This window comes from Cygnus atratus, chromosome 10 (genome assembly GCF_013377495.2).
Source record: "Cygnus atratus isolate AKBS03 ecotype Queensland, Australia chromosome 10, CAtr_DNAZoo_HiC_assembly, whole genome shotgun sequence".
Classification (NCBI taxonomy): Eukaryota; Metazoa; Chordata; class Aves; order Anseriformes; family Anatidae; genus Cygnus; species Cygnus atratus.
This window is the reverse complement of record NC_066371.1, coordinates 4,726,186-4,746,681: the sequence shown is the minus strand read 5'-3', so window position 1 is coordinate 4,746,681 and position 20,496 is coordinate 4,726,186. Positions and strand designations below refer to the sequence as shown.

The window sequence follows — 20,496 nt, the reverse complement described above, 5'->3', positions numbered from 1 at the left end:
GAGCCTTCCTCCCGACGCCGCACCTGCGGGCAGCGGCAGGCAGGCGCTAGCGCAGAGCGCGGCGCTCGTAACCGCGCTGGAGCTGACATGCGATTCGGAGAGACAAAGAGAGGGTTTGAAAGCAAGTCAGGCTATTAAATTTATACCTACCTGCACAATGTGAAACAAACCACATCTCGGTTTCCTTTCATGTGCATGACAGTCTTAACTTGTTTCGTTTAATCCTGTAAAAGCAGCTAAAGCATGCAACATGCTTCCCAGAGATGAGGCAAACCTGTATTTTACTTCCTGACAGTGATTTAGTTTATGGTTTTTTTTTTTTCCAGGGAAGATAATGAGCATTGTCCTGGGCTGGTATTACAAGGGAAACACTACACACGACGTGCTACACACCTGGCATTTAACGAAGAACCAAATGAAATGACACTGTCTCTAACGGGCTACATCCAGCTGCGACTCCTCACGCCGCACGGACACTAACAGTGGAGGAAAAAAGATCCCAGCAGCACCCAGTATCCCCCCAGAAGCCAGCACCCTTCGAGAAATGCAAAGAGCCTCTCATTTCGGCAGTCGTACCCAAGTACGACTTGGGAGAGGGCTGTGGATATGCTGAGGCAGAAACGGCTACGTAATAAATCCAGCAAATCCAGAGGGCTGAGGCAGTAATCCATGGAAACATTCCACACAAGAGGGGTTTTTAAGTGCATTTAATTCCCAGCTGCAAACCTAATAAGCTTCCAGAAGGTGGAGACCACCGAGCACAAGGGGTTAATGGCCTTGCTAAAGAAAATGACACACATAATTTCCTTTTATCATAAAACAATACGTTTATTATTTTCTGTGTATCTGTTAAAGGGCACGGCCTTCTGAGTGGAAAACAAAACACAGCTTGGTCACATGTTTATTTGCTTCAGCTACTCCCTTTCCCTTCTGATAAATAATCAAACATGCCATCCAGAAAAAACAAAACCACTGAGCTGGGAAATTTGATGGTCATCAAATAGACTAAGATACCAAGAAAAGCAGCCCACTGTTCCCACAGTGAGTTTTCTGCCCCACACCTACACTAACATCTGAGTAAATAACTTCAGTCACTCTTTCCATTTTCCCCATGCAATTACTCCTACTGTTAAACAAATTGTCCTTAAGGCAGTTGCAAACACCATTTTTTTTCTGCAAAGTAGAACAACTTCTGAACATTAAAAAGCCAGACTAGCAATATATTTTAAAAATATGTTTGTTGTACTTGCGGTTTGGCTGAGCACACAGCTTGATTTCTCTCTCCCTTGCTCTCTTTTCTAGGAAGATGGGGTTTTACAGTTTAACGTTTTAAAGTGTATTTGGATCTCGGAGAGGCAGGAAAAGCCTCGAGGAGGATGGGTTTCTCCATGGGGCAGGCAGCACACTTTCCTCTCCCTCTCCTGTTTCGCAGGACACGAGTGCCACGAAGGCTCGCAGAAAAAGTTACCTGCTATTTTGGTGGACTTTGGAGGGGGGAGACACAGCCATGAAGGATCAAGTAGTTTTTTAAGTCGCCTGAACAGAGAGGAAAACAACCAAGCCTACGCGTCGCAACGTGGGTTAGTTACCCAGAGGATCTGGGCTACCTTCAGACCGGCCCTGAAGACCACTCACGCACCAGGCACTAACACTGAAAAGCTGCAGCGAAAATCCCTCACACGAGAAGTTAACAACCATTCCCCGGCGTGAGCATGCCTTGCCTTTCCTTTTGTAGTAGCACAGGTCTAAACAATAGTAATATGAATGAGATAATAGCCATGCTTGTTTCAGCAGCCTGATTTTTATTAGCATGAAATTGGTACAAATATTAGCGAGGCTGCTTCGCAAAGCGGTGCCAGAGTCACGACGCAAACAATTTGAGGAAAACAAAACGAGACTCTGCAGGCTCACACCTCTCTCTCTTCCTCCCCAGAACAACAGCCACGTTGACTTTTTTTTTTCTTTCTTTTTTTTTTTTTGCTTGCCACTTGTGCAAACGCGAGGCGAAGCCACGGTGCCCGGAGGGGACGGTGACCCACGGCCGCTCGCGCTCCAGAGACGGCTGAAGGCGACCGTGCCCTGCTAGGGGAGTCGGTGCTAGCCAGGGCTCTCCAAACCCGTGCCAAAAACCCACCCTTTTTGTCAACGCCGCAGTAAACAACCTGAAGCAGCGGCTCTTGCTTGAAACCTCGGCGTTCCCCTCGCCGAGCAGCCTGCCCCGGGGAAGGCAGCGAGTTAAAAGTTGAGCCCTGGCTGCACGCTCCTTCCCTCCGCCCGCTCGCAGAGCGAATGAAGAGTTTAACAGAGTAAGCTCTTACTGTCTGCCTTTAGATTTCCGTCCTCTCGCTGGAGATGTGTTCTGGCTGTTTCTGTGAAGCGGGGGCTGAAGAATGGTAAAAAGATGTTTGAATAAACAGGAAGTGCCGTGCAGCCGGAGCGCAGGCTGGAGGGAGAAGGCGCTGGAGCACTGCCCTTCGCAGGCAGCCGCGGGAGGCTTTGCCTCCACAGTAGCGACGTCTGCTTTTATTAAACGACAAAGAAACCGCAAGAACTCCTGGGCTAATTCTTCGCCTGTGAAGTTGAGGGATCGGGTGGGAGCTGGCAGGTAAACGTGGAGTTGGTTTTAACGCAGCGCGCCGAAACGGAGCGACCCTGCGTTATTAAACCCCCTGTCCTTCAGCAGAAACATGCAGAACTAATTACGTCCCCGGCCAGGGGAATGGCAGCAAAACGCACACCTCGCTTCTGCATCGAGGCAAAGTCCTATCTGCACACAGTTTCGGCTGAGCTCCACTTCCCTGCCCTCCGCAGCGCCCCGACTTTCCCTTAAAACCGCCCTGTGAGGCTGGCCAGGCTTCAGAGCTACTTTTTTTTTTTCTAACTGCGTGAAGTGAAATATAAACAACCGCCCGAAAATGCAACTTGTCTCGGGCGCGGGACTCGCGTCCAGCATCTCAGCGAGCGCGCGCCTGGTATTCAGGCAGATGCTTTCCCTTCTGCAGAGGCTCCTTCCCCTCCCCAAAACAAACCAGCTATTTAACTCGAGCCGACTAACTAACCGTCTCCCCACCCCGCTATCAAAGCCCTGTCTTCTGTCACATCGGTGACACGACACAGATATTGTCAAGAAAAGTAAACTGGGGCTGGCACTCGGAGGCAGCTCGCGAAGGGCTGAGCAGCCGAACAGCCATATTCAATAAAAACGAGGAAGAGGATTCCTTTAGAAAATGTATCGCTGTTGTGGCAGCGCGCTGCTGCCGCTGAAGGGACTGATTTGTTATTTAGCGTGTAGTCTTGGACTGTCTGTCATTCTGGGTGCTAATGCTCTGCTAAAATAACTCATTGGGAGCTGTCAGTGGGATGTTTACATAGGCCCCCAATCTTTTCTTCATACAAGGAAATTTTTTACTGGAATTCATCTTCTTTTGATCTCACATTCAAAGCAACAGCAGCTTGATAGACATGCAAGTCTGAAAGCAAATCCAGACGCTGAAGATAAACCGCCAGAGTATGACAGGCAGGAGCATCTAAAGCTTATAAAAATGAAGAGAACAGCATGTCGTCTGAGTATTACAATAGCAGAAATCAAGAGACATATTAGGTGGAACTGATCAGCCACAAAAACAGTTCAAAAGGCAGATCACAGAAACAGAAGACTAAGCCAGGAAAAAAAAAAAAAAAAAGAGGAAAGACCTGCTTTGCAGAGGCATCACCTCCTCCCCGAGTACCACAGTGCTCCCGCTCTGGCACAGACACTTGAGGGGAACGACAGAGGAGGGTTTGGGCCGCCCCCACCAGCTCGGCACTCCTTACCTTAAACTCACCGATTAATTTGCCAAGCGTACGTTTCAATCGCACCTTACTCAAAGGGAAATAAAAATAGGATGCTGTGCCTCTTGAGGCTATAGCCCGGCCCTCCAGAACACCGCAGGGGTTGGGAAGCGGGGCGTCCTCGTTAGGACACATGGGAATTAACGCCCTGGCACGAGAGCCGCCCTGGCCTTCGCCTCTCTCATGATTTTAGCTCCTACGTGTGCCTGCTGCAGCGGGCTGGGTCCTGGGATGCTCCTGAGCCCTGCCTCTGCCGCCGGTGCAGAGATAGAAGTCCAGGAGGTGATTTTATTTAAATCGAATTATGTGTGCCACAGAGCCGGCAGCTCCGCACCGAACGTGACTCTTGCCGGGAAACAATCGCTGAAAGTTTCTGTAGAAACCCATACATTTTTAATTCTTCTTCCCCAAATAAGCTTCTTATTCTAATTGAAGTCAGCAAATATAATGAAAAAGTAATTCTCAAATAATTTTGTACTTAGAGCTGTTTGTTAACAAACACTGAATGAGCAGCAGTGTTAGGTTAAAGGGCAGCAGGATTCCACATTATAATTTAGCCTGCGGTTATTTCTGATTAAGAACACCCTCCGGGACAGCAAAGCAAGATCTTCTTTTGCAGCAGGCAGAGCTTTTAAAATTAGCCTCTTCTGCATAATAAAACCAACAGGAAAACTGTGGATTTAAAACTGTATTAAGCAATTTGAAGTGGTGTAATCAGTTTACGTCTTGCTTTCTGCAAAACACGGTTCCTTGCCCAGTCAAGTTACAAATGTAAAAATGCTTCCTGGATTCTGAAAGTGTTGTAAGAAAGTCACCTTCTGTCATGCTTATGTAGCTATCTAATGTGCTAAAGGCTGATTATTTATCTTTAAACTGTACTAGTTTAATCTTTTAAGGTCACCACTAATCTGCTCCAACCTTTTAAAAAATAGCAGCTTTCAAGACTTACTGCTGGAATCGCTAAACTCCACGCCGAATGTCATTGTAACTGATCCATTAGCCATGATGAGTGCAGTTGTACAATGTAAACACCAAATATAAATCCCCACGTAGATTAGAAGAAAAATATGATCTCCACGCCAGGAGAAATGTTGGTAAATAAGACCGACACCGTATTATTTCACACAAACACCGCTCAAAATCGTCTTGCTGTTCCTCTCTCCTTCCTCCTCACTTTTCCCCCTCCCTCCCCAGAGGGAAACAGGCAAAACTTGGGTATGATTTAAAGGATCATGAGGTGCTTTGCCTTTATCTTTCTTCTTTTGCAGCAGCAACTCCGCATGCCCGCTGCAAAGCCTCACCACGGCATTTGGAAGTGGCTGCGAGTCCCAAACCCCTGGCAGATTATTTGTTTGGCGTGCTGCACGGTGGCCCTTCCATAGCCTTCTTTTTTCTTTTCCCCTAGACTTCTTCTGGACTTGAATGTCACAGTAGACCTTGAATGTGAAATGGCTTCAAGCTAATTGCTTTAATTGCTTGAAGATGTGCAGGCAGGTGAAACCCGATCCCCTTGGCCATTGTAGAGACCAGGAACAACACAGGAATGTTTACATAGTGGTTTGAGTTTAATAGACAGTAGAGCTGAGTTTCAGACAGCTAGCAAAAACACAGCTAATAGGTGACCTCTTAATGTAGTCCTCCTTTTTAAAAACAAAATACAATTTCATTTTATACAAGGCAATGTCCCCAAATGCCAAGGTTATCTGCTTGACTTTTTGAGTGAGCACGCACTGCGTTGCACCTGACATTTATACCAGAAACTCTATCCTGAATGCATTTTCTTCTACCTTAAAACAAAAAGCACTTTATGTGTCAGTCACCTTACAAACAGATTAGAGCTGGATGGGGTTTCCTACTAAGTGCTGTCATTTTAATTTAAAATTGAGTGTTTTTCACCACTGTCGAACTCCCCTCACCCTGAAAGTCCCCGGCAGGGGCTGAGCCCTGAGCGCGTCCCTGCTGCAGCCCCTGGCCTGGCACCCGCAGGAGCCCCATTGGCACCTCCTGGAAGGGCCAGGCCTGTTTCTGATGTCCCTGACTGCTTTTCCACGGCTCCCAGGACGCTCACTGCATGCCGTGATGGAGCAGACTGGCTGCCGTACACTTCTGCAAAGGCGCCGTTGGGTTTCAGGCACGGCACCAGTTGTGCAGCTCTTCCTCGGGCAAAATTCCTCCCGACTGAGAACTGAAGCACTGGGGTCACTGGGAATCAGGCTTGCTTTCCAAGAACCATGAGGTAAGTAAAGCACACTTGAAACCAGCCAAAGGCTGGTGAGCAGGTATTGCAGAAGTGCAGAAAACAAAGTAGAAAAAGGGATTTTGGCAGAAGCAATAGCATAAAGGTATTTACTGTTGGTCGAGGCCAAAAAACAAACACTGAGAACAGGTAATACTCACTTTCCTGGCACAGGCGCTTTGCGTTTTGTTGCCAGCCCTAAAAAAACGGTTAAAACTGCTTACATTGGATGGGTATTAGCAGGGAAATGACATGTATCATCTCTCAGAGAAACAGAAATGAATAAACTAGCATTTCTGTAGGAAGAAAAAAGGGAAGAAAATTTGAGGAACAGGGATGGGAAGAGCACAGGCGTATGGAGGCCAACCCAGTGCGTACTGGGTACAAACAAGAAAGAAAAACAAGGACCAAGCCCACATCCCTGCAAGCAGGGGACATTTCCACCTTGATCTTTGCAATTTTGCTTGGCAAGTTGCAAGTTCTCTACTACCCAGCTGAGTAAAAGCAAACCGGAGAAGGCGGCAGGCTGTTGGAGACACTTCTGGACACAAGCGCGGTGCGCAGCAAGGCGACGGGCGCTGCTTGCTGTGCTCCACCTTGCCTGCTATCCCCAATGCTCAGGAGCAAATGAATACCCAATCTTAAATAATACAGAACAAAGGGAACAATGGGAGCTAGAAAGCAAGCCGGGATACTTGTGAACATGCCTCTTTCTATGGAGAGACAACCTCACAGGAGCACACGGACCCGCAAAGTTGTCGCCCCCCCAGCCCGCCTCCGAAAAGCTCCAACCCCAGCAACTGTGGGTTTTCAATAGGGTTTTTTTTTGGGGGGGGAAAAAAAAAAAGTTCCAAATTGAAAAAACAGTGTCAATTTAAAGATTTAGTATAAACTAGTTCAAGCCTGTGGGAGGAACACTAAGTGGAAAAAGTAAACACGGTCCCCCCGAGCAGTTCCCGTGGAAGCCGAGCACACAGCCAGTGCCTGGTACGGCGCGCTGCCCCGCGCGCTGGGGAGGTCAGCGCAGCTATGCTAAACTGACAGGTTCAGTTTACAGCAGGCCAGCACTTTGTTTGGATATACTGGCCTTGCTCACCGCCAGCTTAACAACAGATGGCTCGAAAACTTTCATTATGTTGCACAGGGCTGCACTGCAAACAATCGCCGAAAACTGTGAAAAGTTTAACTCTCTGCGAGCCGCGCGGCGGAGCGCCCGCCTGGCCAGGCGGCCGCCGTGGGCATGTGCGCCTTTAAATTAATTAAAGCAGGATGGGATGATTAATCATACCTGCGCGTGAGCCCGGGGATGCCTGAAAAAAGCACCCGCGATTTGACAAGGTCAATTCAATAAAAGTAGCATTCCAGAAGAAAATGGACTTTGACGGATGGCAAAGCTGCATTTTAAACCTTCCTTGAGCCCGTGGCGTCAGGAAAGTTGGGGAGAGTTACCACAAAGATCCCCTGGCAGGGCTCGTCGGGAGCTTTCTGGCGAGTGTCCCTCCACCTCCAGGAACAGAGAGTCTTTCCCTCGAATTTCCACTTGCAACTTTCGCACTCGAAGGCGAGAGCAGGCCGCTGAATAATCTAACATGCAGATCTGAATGCGATTTATCCAAATCTGTGTATAATTTAAATATTCATTAAATTGATTCGATTCATATGCACCCTAATATCTTTTAACGCTCTAAGGCTGGTTATAAATGCACCTTCCAAGGTTTAATTCAATTGACAATCTTATATACATCTCATCACCGGAATTACATTATTTTATATTATTCAAGAAACGAACAAATCTGTTTTCCACAAATGTATTTTAAAAGCTACTCTTTCCTGTTATTGAAAGAAAATTGTGTTTATTACTCCTTTAGCATAGTGTAAACTCATAAACGTCAACAGAGAGTACAAGGAAAACTGTCAACTAAATATTGTTTCCTTCATGAGCTGCTCTTCCAAGTCAATTACGCCTTTCAACTTCTGGGGCATTGTATGATAAACTGGCAGTAAAAATCATTCACATTAATATACCATGGTGCCTTGCCTGCAAAAGGTAATTAAAGAAGTAAATGACTCATAAGAATAGACATATTAGCTGCAAAATGAAAGGCAACTGAGCTGCCACATGAAAATATGTACCATTAAGATACTGCATTTTCATATTCCTGTAATCAGCTTCAGTAGACTAATGCTTATTTAATCCAGTTCTCTGCTAAGTCCATCAACAACTGTTTTTTGCTGTTTTCTCCTTGACTGAACATTATGTGTGCAGGTTTGGAATAAATACTGCAATAAGATTTTTGCATAGTCAATTGAAGAACAGGTTTTTTATCTTTTAAAAACTATTTTTCTTTCTCACCCAGAGGAATGCAACACGGGTTACCACGGGAGCCCCCATTTTATGGGGTGCTTTCAGTGCCGATACGCTCCGAGTGAAACATACACCCCGTGCCAGCGCCCACCATTTGGATTCGAGAAACTATTAGCAGGAAAAACAAGGCTAATGACTCCATCTTCCAACCTTCCTGTCCCTCCTGTAGGAAACGCTTGGCCCTGTTAACGCGGGTTTTCATTACGGTTAGAAATAATGGATTGGTTTTCCCTTCCTCGAGCCCTGGAGGCGAGGTGGGGGCACGGCTGAGATGGAAAGAGGATCCTGAGGGGCATCAGCCCTATCGGCAGATCCCGCAGACGGCCAGGAGCCCGGCCCTAAGCCCGCTGGGCACCATCCCACCCCGCTGGGAGGGCAGTGGGTGCACCATGCTCAGCACCAGCTCGCTCCTGGTTTTGGGAAATGGCATTTGCCGGGAGCTGAAGATGCACACAGGGCACCACCACTGCTCTGCGGCCGTCCCACGATTATAAGAAGCCTTCTGGTAAGCGGGTTCTGCCCTCCGCTTCCCAAGGGGGCGGGAGCGAGACAGCGAAATTCAGAGAACAAAGTGCGCTGTCTCCATCCTCCAAAATAACACCCTGTGAAACACTCCAACATTTATAACTCATCCTGTCTGCGAGCAGTAATTAAAATATTCTTTTCATCACAACAAAGCTCTGTAAGGCCAAGATCCAAACTGCTTTTGACTGCACAGCTCCCACAATTATTTCATTTTGTGAAGTATGGGGTGGGGTTATCCCAGCATCTCAGCTATCACTGTGGTGCGACTGTTGACAAATGCTGACTTTTCTAAATGGCAGCCGCTGTGTGTGTGCAATCCATCCTTTATTTATCGTGCCCGACAGAGGTTTATCCTTGCAAAAAGAGATCTTTCAATAAAAATCTTAACGCAGTGCTTAGGAAACTGCACTGTACGTTGCTTATTTATCACTATCGATACGAAATCGCCTAAGACGTAAGATGTAGGATCAATCATTATTTAAACCGTATTATTGCTTCTCCATTTGAGCAGACATCACTTTGTACCCACAATTAATGAGCTCTAGTCCTTTTTCTAATTAAGGAACAAAGGTTCTTGTGTGCAGAGTATAGAGTGACACTGTCTAGAGAACACACATTTAAATAGAAGAGAATCCTTCTAATTACCTTAAAATAGGATTTTTAATATCCAGGAGCATAATAGGATCAAGAAATTAGAGCATTTCCAAGAGCATTTACAAATAAGTCATTACAAAACACTGTTAAAAGGTAATAACGTATCCCTAAAAATAATGGGGCCTTATGGAAACCAGCACCTAACACTTCTGTATTTCTGTAATTAATCTCTCTGCATTGATAGAGTGAAAATGCAATCCAGAAATTATTTTATGTATGTGTACACACAGAGACGAATCCAAAAAAAATAAAGAGGAATCAGCTACCAGGCATAAAATACTTCAGATCGTGCAGATTAGGATCCAAACACATAATTAAGAAAGTCAGACAAGTAACCTCGCTTTCTCCAGTAATTAGGGCTGTTAGAAATAGGATCCTGTCTCTGAAAGTGGTACGAATATACCGCACTACTAAATAACCTGCACTGCTGGGAAAGTATACTTGCTATCAAGGGCAAAGCTGCTATACACTGAGGTAACAGTAAATGACAGACTGTTGTTCAAGTCCATTAGCTGCTATGTGATAGGAGCACATTCACTAGCACACGACCTGTGAAAAATCTTAGATCTCTTTAAATCTTTGAATTGGATTGCTGCATTAATTCTTAAGAACTGCAATCCTTCAACCAAGTCAAATTACCCTCATTAACAGGGGAAAAACTGCCTCTGCAATAAGTTTAAAAAAAAAAGATATTTATTACCTATAATCACTTTCACGTACTTCACCTGGGAGTGTGACAAACTGGGACAACAACTCGGGAGGCTGGCACCGGTGGCACGGAGGAGCCGCACCGTGCCCGCAGAGCCCCGTGTGCGTGCACGCTCCTGTGCCGACACGCGGCGTAAATAAATGTGCTTCTTTGGGGGAAAACCTCAATGAATGTTCTAAGAAAAGAAAAAATCACTAAGAATAACCATAAGCACTGAAGCGATCTGCGTGTGTGCCACTGAAATAACCGCAAAAGAGGAGGGGAAATTCTTCAGTTATTCAAGGCTTGATTAGAACACTACTTCGTAATTAGGCATGTTACAAGTATTGTCATCAACCAGAAAATTCATGTACTAACTAAAAGGTCTCAGAAGCTGGCTCTAGCCTTCTATTCATTAACAACATCTGCTATTAATGTTTAACCCTCATAAACATGCACAAAACGTTCAGCATTCAACAAAGATTAAAAATAAATATTTTGTTGCTCTATTTTATCCTTGCGGTGATCTGCGCAGTTCTGCGAATATCACCGAGGGCTAAACCGGCCATAGATAACGGAAAAATATTTGTGCTTTGTCGGAAAGAAGATATTTCTTCCTCCACTCACTGCTTCCCTGCGCTTCATATGTTACAGCTACCGAGCCGGGCCAGAGCAGCACAATAAACAGCAACAGGGGCGCACACATGGACAGAGACATACACACGGACACGACGGCATCAGCCATACATTGCAAAAGATGAGCCTCCCCAGAACAATCTCCAGGTTTAAATTTTAATCTTCATGTTTAATTTTTTTTAATAAATTTCATTTTTTTCTACTTTTGAAAGGAGCGTTCCTGGGCGAGACAGGGTCACTGCGAAACAGGGAGCTGAACGGGTCGGGGATCTGGGAGCGAGAAACGGAGCGTTTCGCCTCCATTTTACTGCTCCGAGTCCGATGAGAGCCCTGATCTCGCCGTCAGAGCCGACTGGGCAGGTCTCTGGAAGAGCCTTTGGAAAGACTCGTTTCCACCACCGTGGTTTTAATGTAAGCATAACAATCTGCTTGCGCAGGCTCATTTACAGCGCTGAGACGGAGCCGAGCGGCGAGCTGACGTGACCCTCTGGCGACTGCCAGAAACCCCTACCACCACCCCGGGGTCCCCGTCCCTGTCCCACAGACATTGGTAGATCGGTAGCACAGACCCTGTCCCCATCAAAGCCAACACCGCTGCTGACATGTGGGATGAAGGAGGCCTTGACTCGACCTGCGCACGCTGCTGGTGCTGGCTCGGTGCAGCTGAGCCCCGCAGAGGTGGCGGTGCCCGAGCCGGGTGGGCCAAGGCGCAGCCCGCAGCGACCTGCCCGACCTAGCTGTAAGCTTCAGGACCACCGAACTACAGACCGAGCCACGGCAGTAACGAAAAACGCAGCTCTTTTTGTCTTCAAACATGACATTCATGGCGGATTCGCTGTCTGCATGTTGCAGCGCGCTCTATTCTTAGCACCGTGCCTTTTAAAGTTAGGCCCATTATTTTCTACGGTGTATCAAGATCAGTATGTATAACATATGCCATATTGTTGACACTTCCCTGGATGTACTGCATGCCATATGCCTAAAGCACTAAAAGGGGTGATGAACAGAGTGGCAATACTGAAAGGAGAACAAGATACACCGAGCATGTTGAATGAATTCAGTTATATAATTCAGCCAATAAGGGTTTCCATACATTTAACAATCTCCTTTTTTTTTTTTTTTCTTTTCTCCCTCCCCTGTATAAAAATGCATTTAACAACTTTCCGCTGCGAAAAGTTAGCACGCTGGACACGTATTCAAAGCAAACATTTAATCACGGTGGGCCCACCAGGTCTAAAAAGTATACATGTAAAGATAGATCATATATAATCACACCGATAAAACAAACAAAAAAGGCCGATTCATACATTTTAGCAATAAACTAAAAAAATAAAACACAGTTCTGCTCCTGCTTCTCCTTGTCCTTTATTTTACCTTCCATAAATCTACACCCCACGTCCCATTGCTAGAAGTAGGGAAGATGTCATCTTGCCCATCTTTAAAGGTTTATTTACTAGTTTCCTCACTAAGAATTATTATTCGAAGAACCCAGAAACTAATGCTCTCTTACACTACAGTATTTTTGTCCAAATCTTCTGGAACGGATTATAAAATTGAAATGTAAGTAGCAACACAGCAGAGCTATATTTATAACACGAACGCTGCTCTCCAGCATCTGATACATACACATGTGTATCCTCATTTCTATGCAATCCCTCTGCACACTCTAATGGGTACACTAGCTGCAGCCTCGTCATTAGGGGAAAAAAAAAAAAAAAGGCACCAAAAAGGAACTGACTCATCACCGAGAACAGTTTTGACAGCACTTGCACGCAGAGACCTGGCAGGAAGGTTCGAGCTGTTCGGTTCACGACTTGCGACCAACTGCAAGTGACATGCCCTGAGCCGAGCGAGCAGCCGGGAACAACAACACCGTGCAAACTCTGCGCAGACACGGGCTGCGAGCCAAAGCCAGACCCGGCCTCCACGTTCAGCTGCGCACCTACGGGCAGGGAAGGACAGGGGATGGCTGGGGAGCAGGTACTGCTACGGGCAGCTCCTACCAACTCCCCACCGCCGAGGGATTCCCCGGGGAGAGGAAGGAGGATTTCCGAACCGCACTGCATGTGCGTGGGGCATGTCCTGGGGGAGCATCCCGCCTGCCATCGGGCGCTATAGGATGTGGACGAAGAGAGATGCAGGAGAAAAGGGATGCGGGCACAGGAGGTCGCTCTCCTGGTGCCCATAGAGCACGGCCGCCCCGCACGGGCACGCTGCTCGCACTCCAGAGCCAACGATGCCACGCGAAGCTGCGGCGTCCCCAGCCTCCGTCGGTACTGCCACCATCCACCCACAGGCAATGGATCAAAGGGGCTCCGGGAAGATAAGGGGAATCCATTTTAATTTCAAAATGTGAAAATTCCGGCACGGGAGATCACTAAAAAGGATTAGCTCTGTTATGTTTCAGTGGTGTGTTGAAGGGGAATGTCGTGTTTTAAATACATATGCATGTTTGTATTTATTTGAGTAAGCATTAGCAGTATAAAGCAACGCAAGAGGAACATGGGATTATTTGTTAAAGTGCAAGGCAGAATCCTCTTTGTGAAAAACATCAAAGAAGAAGAACACATGCTGATGTTTAAGAACAGTCTATGTCTAATACGGAACATCACAATTCAAAAAATCAAAAAACAAAACAAATGAACAACCTTGCTTCACAATATTTTTTTTCTTAGAAACAAACCTTGCATCTCCTGCTGACCGGGAATTAGCTGGCGCTGCCAGCTGAAAGCACTGGTCGTACAACCCACCAGCGAGTACCGGGATAAAAAAATTATATGCACAAATTGCACTGTCCAAATTACGGAAGTGGAAGTTTTTTGAGTGGAAATGCTTGCACCTCATCAGTGCTAGGCCAGACGGTAAAGGGGAACATATGCCCCACAAAACGTGAAAGGAGTTAGGGGGCTAAAATGTATTCCTGCGTGAACTGCTAGGGAAATACAGCTTGGCTTCCAAGCCGTCGGTGCATGCAGTGAGGTGCTGCGGGTGCTTGGGCACTCGGTGCCTAACGGAACCTGCTTAAGGCACCCAGCCCCAAACCAACCCCAACCCCCCCCCCCCGCCCCGATCCCGAGCCTCTCCTGCTGGCAGCACTGCCGCAGGGATGTGCACACCTTTGGGAGAAGGAGCACAAAGTGGGACAGAAAATCTTCCCCTCGCAGCAGCCCCACCGGTGCAGGTATCCTCACAGGGTTACCAGTGAGCTGGCATCACCGCCTGGCAGTGGTGGGTTCGTGCTTTCAGGGCACGACGCTCAGCACGGCAATGTCAGCGCTGCAGAAAGCCTTTCACCTTCTGCTCTCTGCCCCAGGGCCGGCACAAGCCGGGCATCACCCAGCTCTCCGCTAGCTGCTGGCTGCACGGGTTTGATGATGGACTTCATCCAGTTCCTTGTGGACTACTGTGCACATGGGGAAGTCACCACTTGATGCTGGCACTCGAATTCAGCCCTATCTGCAGAGGTTCTCCAGAAGCCAGGTGGAGACGTGAGGACTGCGGCCATGCCAACATGCCCACGGTCCTTCAGAATTAGCTCCGCGTAAGGCGAGAAAGGCTAACTTACACGGCTAATTAAAACATCTCTGTTTGTGCTGAAACAAACAAACAAAAAAACCACCAAGAAAACCAATCCCAGGCACGAGCAACAAAAACAAAAGTAAAAAAAATCCCCTAACCCACCCTGCGGTGAACTTTGCTTCCTTCTTCTCGCCGTGCTGGTGACGTTCGCAGGAGAGCTGAGGGTAAAAGGGCATCGCTAACATGGCAGCTATTTAATTCCACCCGGCAGATCCCCGAGACCTGTAACGAGCGCCTGCTTCCTACCCATCAGGCCATTAATCACCGAGACTCCTAAAAGGTTCAATTCATGTGCCCACTCAGAGAGCTCATGAGATGCCTGATAGTCATATGTCATTTGAGAAGGGAACAAAACTGTATTCTTTTCTGAACTGATGGAGCTCCTATTACCAAGAGACTCCCCCCCTTGGGAGCAACCAGAGGAGAGAAATGAAGGAGAGCTGACTCAAAGCTCTGCCTCGCGAAGACACGGAATTGATGCACAAGGGGAAGAGCTGTGGGGAATCTGCCCCCGCCTCTCTTTTCCCAATAACCCAGGGCATCAGGGGATGGATTTGGAAAGCGGTGAAAGATCTTCGTTACACGGGATCCACCCTGGACAGAGGGGCTGCCCTGCGGCAAAGACTGCCCTGCTCCTCGGCTGAGAGCAGGGCAAAAGCAAAGCAGGCTTTGGCCATCTTACAACTCGAGCACTCGAGCCGTGCAGGACTGACGAACCTCGCTCCTCTCGGGGAGGGAAGGGACCCTGCACCCAGCAAGGCGACGCCGGTGTGCCGAGTATCCTTGTGGGGCCTTTGCTTCACTCCACGTCCATTGCTTCAAAATCACGACCCTGATCTGCTCGTTCCCCTAAACGCCCGGGGCCTGCCCAGCTGGGAGACAGCCCCAGCACCCTGCCAGGCACAGCACCCCCGGGACCAAGCCCAAAGGCACTGGGGGGTCCCGGTGCCGGGGGGAGCCAGGCTCCGCTCCTGGCACGGCTGCACTGCACACTGCGTCCCCGCAGCGGGGTGAAGCACGACACATGCATCGGCTGACAGTGCCATTTCCTGGAAATGACAACTGAAAATAAAAGGGTACCAAAAAGGGAAATATAAACTTTTGCAGCTTTAAAAAAAATATACGGTCATATCTCTCTGCAGTTGGTGGAAAATCAAGAACAAACAAGCCTCCGTTTATCTTCTTGCTGGTTTTCTTCATTTAAATACTGCTCTAACAGATAAACTAAGAGATAATGCAGACAAAAATATAAGGACCTAAAGATACCTCTGCAATTATTTCACATCACCATCAATTTTAGAAATGTTACCCACGTTCCTTTTTTTTTCCCCCCTGCAAAATTCAGCAGTGACACTTTTTTCCTCAAACTAGGTAGCGAAAGCAAGTTTCAGCCAGGCTGGCACATCCACAGCCGCGTGGTACTTTATCTTTCTCACTGGCACCTTTTGATCTCCGAGGCTTTGGAAACACTAAGCCGAACTGATCTCCTGCTGTAATTCATAATTACCGATTCACAGCATTTTTCAACACTCCATACATCCCGGCCTGCTGCTTAGGAGTTAGCATACAATAGAAAAATGCCGAAATTTGTTAGCCAATTGAGATGTTCTCAAAAATTTTCCCCTCCTCCAGAGTGCTACAAAAACCGTACTGAGCTGCTGCTGGTACCGGAGAGCCAACCCCAGGACATGGGGCATGCAACACCAGAAGCAATAGTCATGAACAACAAACATATGAGGAGTTCTGAATGTTTAAAGGAAGAATTTGACACACACAAAAAAAAACAGAACCTTTTCTCTGCTTGCTTACTGAGCATAACTAAGCTCCAACACTTTCTGGTCCTCTCCTCATTATAATCAGTGGATTTACAAATTGGTAAATCCTTGTACTCAATTTTTGGTGCTGAAAACCAACAAACAGAAAAGAAAAAAGAGGTGTTCCTTTTAATCTTTAAGCAGATATAAGATACCTCTATGGAAACGTTTCAGTCCTTCACCCACAGGTCCCACTTAACAGGCTCGTTCAATTATTTTTCACTAGGACATTTCATCAAGCACGTTTCTCTGTTTTTTTGCACACACACGCACGCTCCACGAAGGACGATGGTAGGAAAGCATCTGAAATACCAACATCCCACCAGCCACAGCTGACTAACGCTGCCCTACACGTCCTCCAAACCAGCACGTGCACGGACAGACCAGTCTCACCCCAAAATGCCAGCCCTGAACACTCCCCAGACTTTGGAGAAGTCCAGGTTCAGATCCACATCCACGTTTTGCATCTCAGGTTTGCATCTAAACTAAATAGAAGGATTCTCTTGACTTCTTCCAAAGAATAGTCTTTTAAGACATAAGACTCAAGAACCAATAAAAAAGGTAATTTAACAATATCTCTAGTGTGTCACCAATCATTTAAAGGGCCTTGAGGCTGCTGCATTCCCACTACAGTCCAGTAGCTTTGCCACCCTGCTGGTTTTCAATTGACACCCTCTGTGTTGATATTTTTTTCCAACCGAAGCCTGATGGTGTGTTTTAAACTTCCCCCGACAGCTGATGTCCTCGGCCGGTGCCACCGCTGCGTCCCAGCGGCAGCTCGGCGGGCAGGGCCGGGGCCGGGCACGGCTCTTCCCGAGCCTACAGCAGTGGGGCAAGGGCTCCTCGGCTCCACATCGGCCACGGTGCAAGGCTCAGAAAGGGGAGCAACCTGAGTTTAGATGGAAGAAGCCAAACGGGGGTAATAAGGAGGGTCTTGGTTAGGACCCCATAGCGCTAGCGGTGCTCGGTAATTCACCAGGGCATCCACCGCGTGCCGGCTGATCCAACCCATCCTTTAAGGAAAAGCAGGAAGAATTACCTCGAGGATGTTCCATCTGTCAGAGCCCGAAGACAGCTCAAAAGAAGGAGTATCTGAGCCAGGGTGCGAGCAGGACTGCCATCAGTGCGGCCCCGCAGCCCAGGCGGCACCCAGCGGCACGCCAGCCCTGCCTGCAGGGCCCCGTGGTGGGCACGGCTCCTCGCGAGGGGCTCCAGCTTCACCTGCGGGTTTCTGCACGGCCACTACTCGGTCCAACCCACCGTCCTGTCCCCCGCCTTTCCCTTCTGACCCACAACAGCAGTGGGTGTTAATTAACAGAAAAAAGAGACGGGGAGGAAGCGGGTGGAAGACCACCTCTTAACGCACACTTACCTGCTGCAAGTGAAATTAATACTTGTGAAAAATAAACTCCTTCAGAAAGTTTTCCTTTGCAAATACCCATAGCATAGCGTGCCACCCACTTCAGTAATAAGTTTTCAAATGGATAACTGCTAAATGAACGTATCTGCTAAAGGAATCAGGTTTTGTGCACTCCAAGGTTATGTGTTTAACAGGCTTCAATACTTCAATGAAAAATTGAGGTGGCAATGATTTGCAGACTAAATTAATGTTAAATACTTCAAAGAACTGGACAAACAAGTCAGCAGCAAAAATTTTATGGGTTCACTTCCTTCAAGGGAACTTAAAGAGCCAGCATTTTATTGCTGTGAATTCTAGTCACTCCTTTTACCCCTCAGCATCTGTTTGAAATATGTAGTAGACAATTGCTTTTTTGGCTCTGACTCAGGTGGTTGAAATACAGGACAAACAGACTACTGTATATAAGCTTTCCTCCAGCAATGAAAATTTTTATTAACTCTCTTGCATAGCAAACTCGGCTGCCTAGCTTCCAGTCCCTATAGAATCATCAAGGAATGTGGCTAGTTATTAATTCTGGTGGTCAAGCGTGGGGTGGATACGTTGGGGCTTGTCTGCAGCGAGTAACCTCACATTTCAGAAAAAGAAAAAAAAAGTACAGAGGGAAGGAAAAAAATAAATGAGTTCTGTTTAGTTCATCATTCACATGTGTAAAATTCCAAGCTAAATACTAGCTCTGTGCATAAATATGTCAGCCTTGTCAAAAGCTCCAGCCAAAGAAAACACACCCGTGGTGGAGGGGTGCAGAATTACCCTCAGAGCCATGAACTCGCCCCACCTTCAGTCACCGTGTCAAACGCGGGAGTTTTCGCACATAGGTGCTGCACAAAAGCCACCTGCAAGCCCTGCTGAGAACCTCTCTGCTCGCCCCACCCAGCTGAAGGACCGGGGGAAAGAGAGAGCACGGATAAAGGTGCATAAAACGGAAAGGAAGCCCTTGATCCCCGGGAGACCTGCTTTATTTAAAGGGATTCTGGCCACTTGCAATCCCTGCACTCATTACTTGACTTCTGCATCCACGACACTACCTATTTATACTTGTTACCACTTCTGCAAAGCTTTTGATCACCGAGAAACGATGCGAGATGGTTTCCAGCATTTAAAACTGTCTTTAAGTTGTGGTTACGGTCTAATTTGAGCAAATTTTTGGCTGTTGTGGCGCACTACGGGTTGCTTTGAGCCTTGTGTTGCATTTCTAGTGTCATAAATAACTAATAGCAGTGGTCAACGTTTTAAAATAAACACTTGCCACAACCTCCTTTTTATATTTTCTATAGAAAATACCTCCAACTGACTGACATCCCACTGCTCTGTAGCTACTACCAATTTCTGTATTTCTAGTGGATACTTAAATAGTAGATTATTAAAGGGCTGGACTTTGTTTAAAGTTCCCCTTCAGTTTTGCTACCTGTTTGAGAAACAAGGCAACAGCCTAGAGCTACAATCTCTATTTACTGAAGCCAGTTTCCACACCAATGAATTCAGTAGCTGAAGCGAGCCTGCTGCCCAACGTCACAGATCAGGGAACGCAACAGAGAGGTCCGATCTTCTCCGCTATTTGCGAGACGATGCCTGGGAAGAGCCAAAAGACATCAACGACGGGATATCACACCATCCTCTATCACAACATGTCCCGTGACACTAAATCCCCCTGGTCTGATACACCACAACACAAAGCACTGTCCCCATACTGTTTCCAGGCCACCACCAGGTCAGTATCTCCTTGACCGTTCGTCTCTCTTCCAATTTCCCCAGGGGACAGCCCAGAGGAGGACGCTTCTCATCGCTTCCCTCCAACTGCAGTTGCTGAATGAGAAGAATGCAGCTTGGTTCTCGTCTGTCCTGTTTCTTACTGCTGGTAAAAAGCTGAGTTCCCTTCCAGCTCCCGCGCACCGTTCCTCCAGCAGCGCAGGCTCTCCGGCACCTCGGTTCATCTGGCGAGCACCCGCGGCGCTGCTGAACGTCAGCCAACGCAGGCAGCGCCCATGAGCGCGCCGGCCGCCTCTCCAGCAGCTCCCTAGCACACGATGTGCTATCACGAGCACCACATGTGGCTCCGAGGCGGTGGCCAAACAGCGCCGACACCCGTCCCGAAGCGCTGCAGATGCGCAGCCTCACGGATAGGGGACTACTACAAGTCACCTGTGCCCGGGTCGTTCCTGGAAAGAAACTGTCCGCAGTTGGAATCCGCTGGGGCAAGGGATGTCGGGCTCTGCAGCCCTTAGGAGACCATCCCAAACCCTCTCTCTAAACGAAGCCTGCTGTGTGCTGCCTCTGGCCATTTGTCACATTTCCCTTGAACCATTTATCCCAAACAGCCAGCAAACCACGCCAGAGACACAAGGCCACGGTGCCCCAACCCAGCTGCGAGGCGCGCTCAGAGGACTGTGAAGCCTATGAGATATTTAGCAGCAAGCAGACAACTTTTGTCACAATGCAGATAAGGAAAGGAAGCAGATGCAAAGTACCCCAGCATATAACTTGTGACCTTCCTCAATATATGGGATGTCAGGAAGTCCACAGAGATACACAATGGTCATTCAGAGAGCCCCCAGTCAACCATTTTGTCCTTTCAATGTGGTATTTAGGAGTGATGCCTACACTCAACCAGATACTGTCCTAGATGCAAAACAATCCATAAACTAACTTTCCAAGTAAACAGGCAGCATTTCTGCTTAAGCATTCCTGTTTTAGGCAATAGCATGACACGGCCCAGAGCGCACTCCCCTGAGGTCTCCAGCCACCACAAAA

The 20,496-nt window shown here is 47.6% G+C and overlaps 1 protein-coding gene across 31 annotated transcripts in view; it reads right to left on the bottom strand.

Annotated features, from left to right (window-relative positions):
* Window positions 1-20,496, bottom strand: part of FOXP1 (forkhead box P1) — a 370,718-nt gene that overhangs the window by 119,717 nt on the left and 230,505 nt on the right. The window contains exon 1 of one of the 31 annotated variants that reach the window (XM_050712865.1): window positions 2,319-2,869. The exons of the other annotated variants lie outside the window; for them this stretch is intronic. The gene's annotated coding sequence lies outside the window, so the exon portion shown is untranslated. Of the gene's footprint in view, window positions 1-2,318; window positions 2,870-20,496 lie in introns of those variants that run through there. 31 annotated transcript variants of the gene reach the window in all.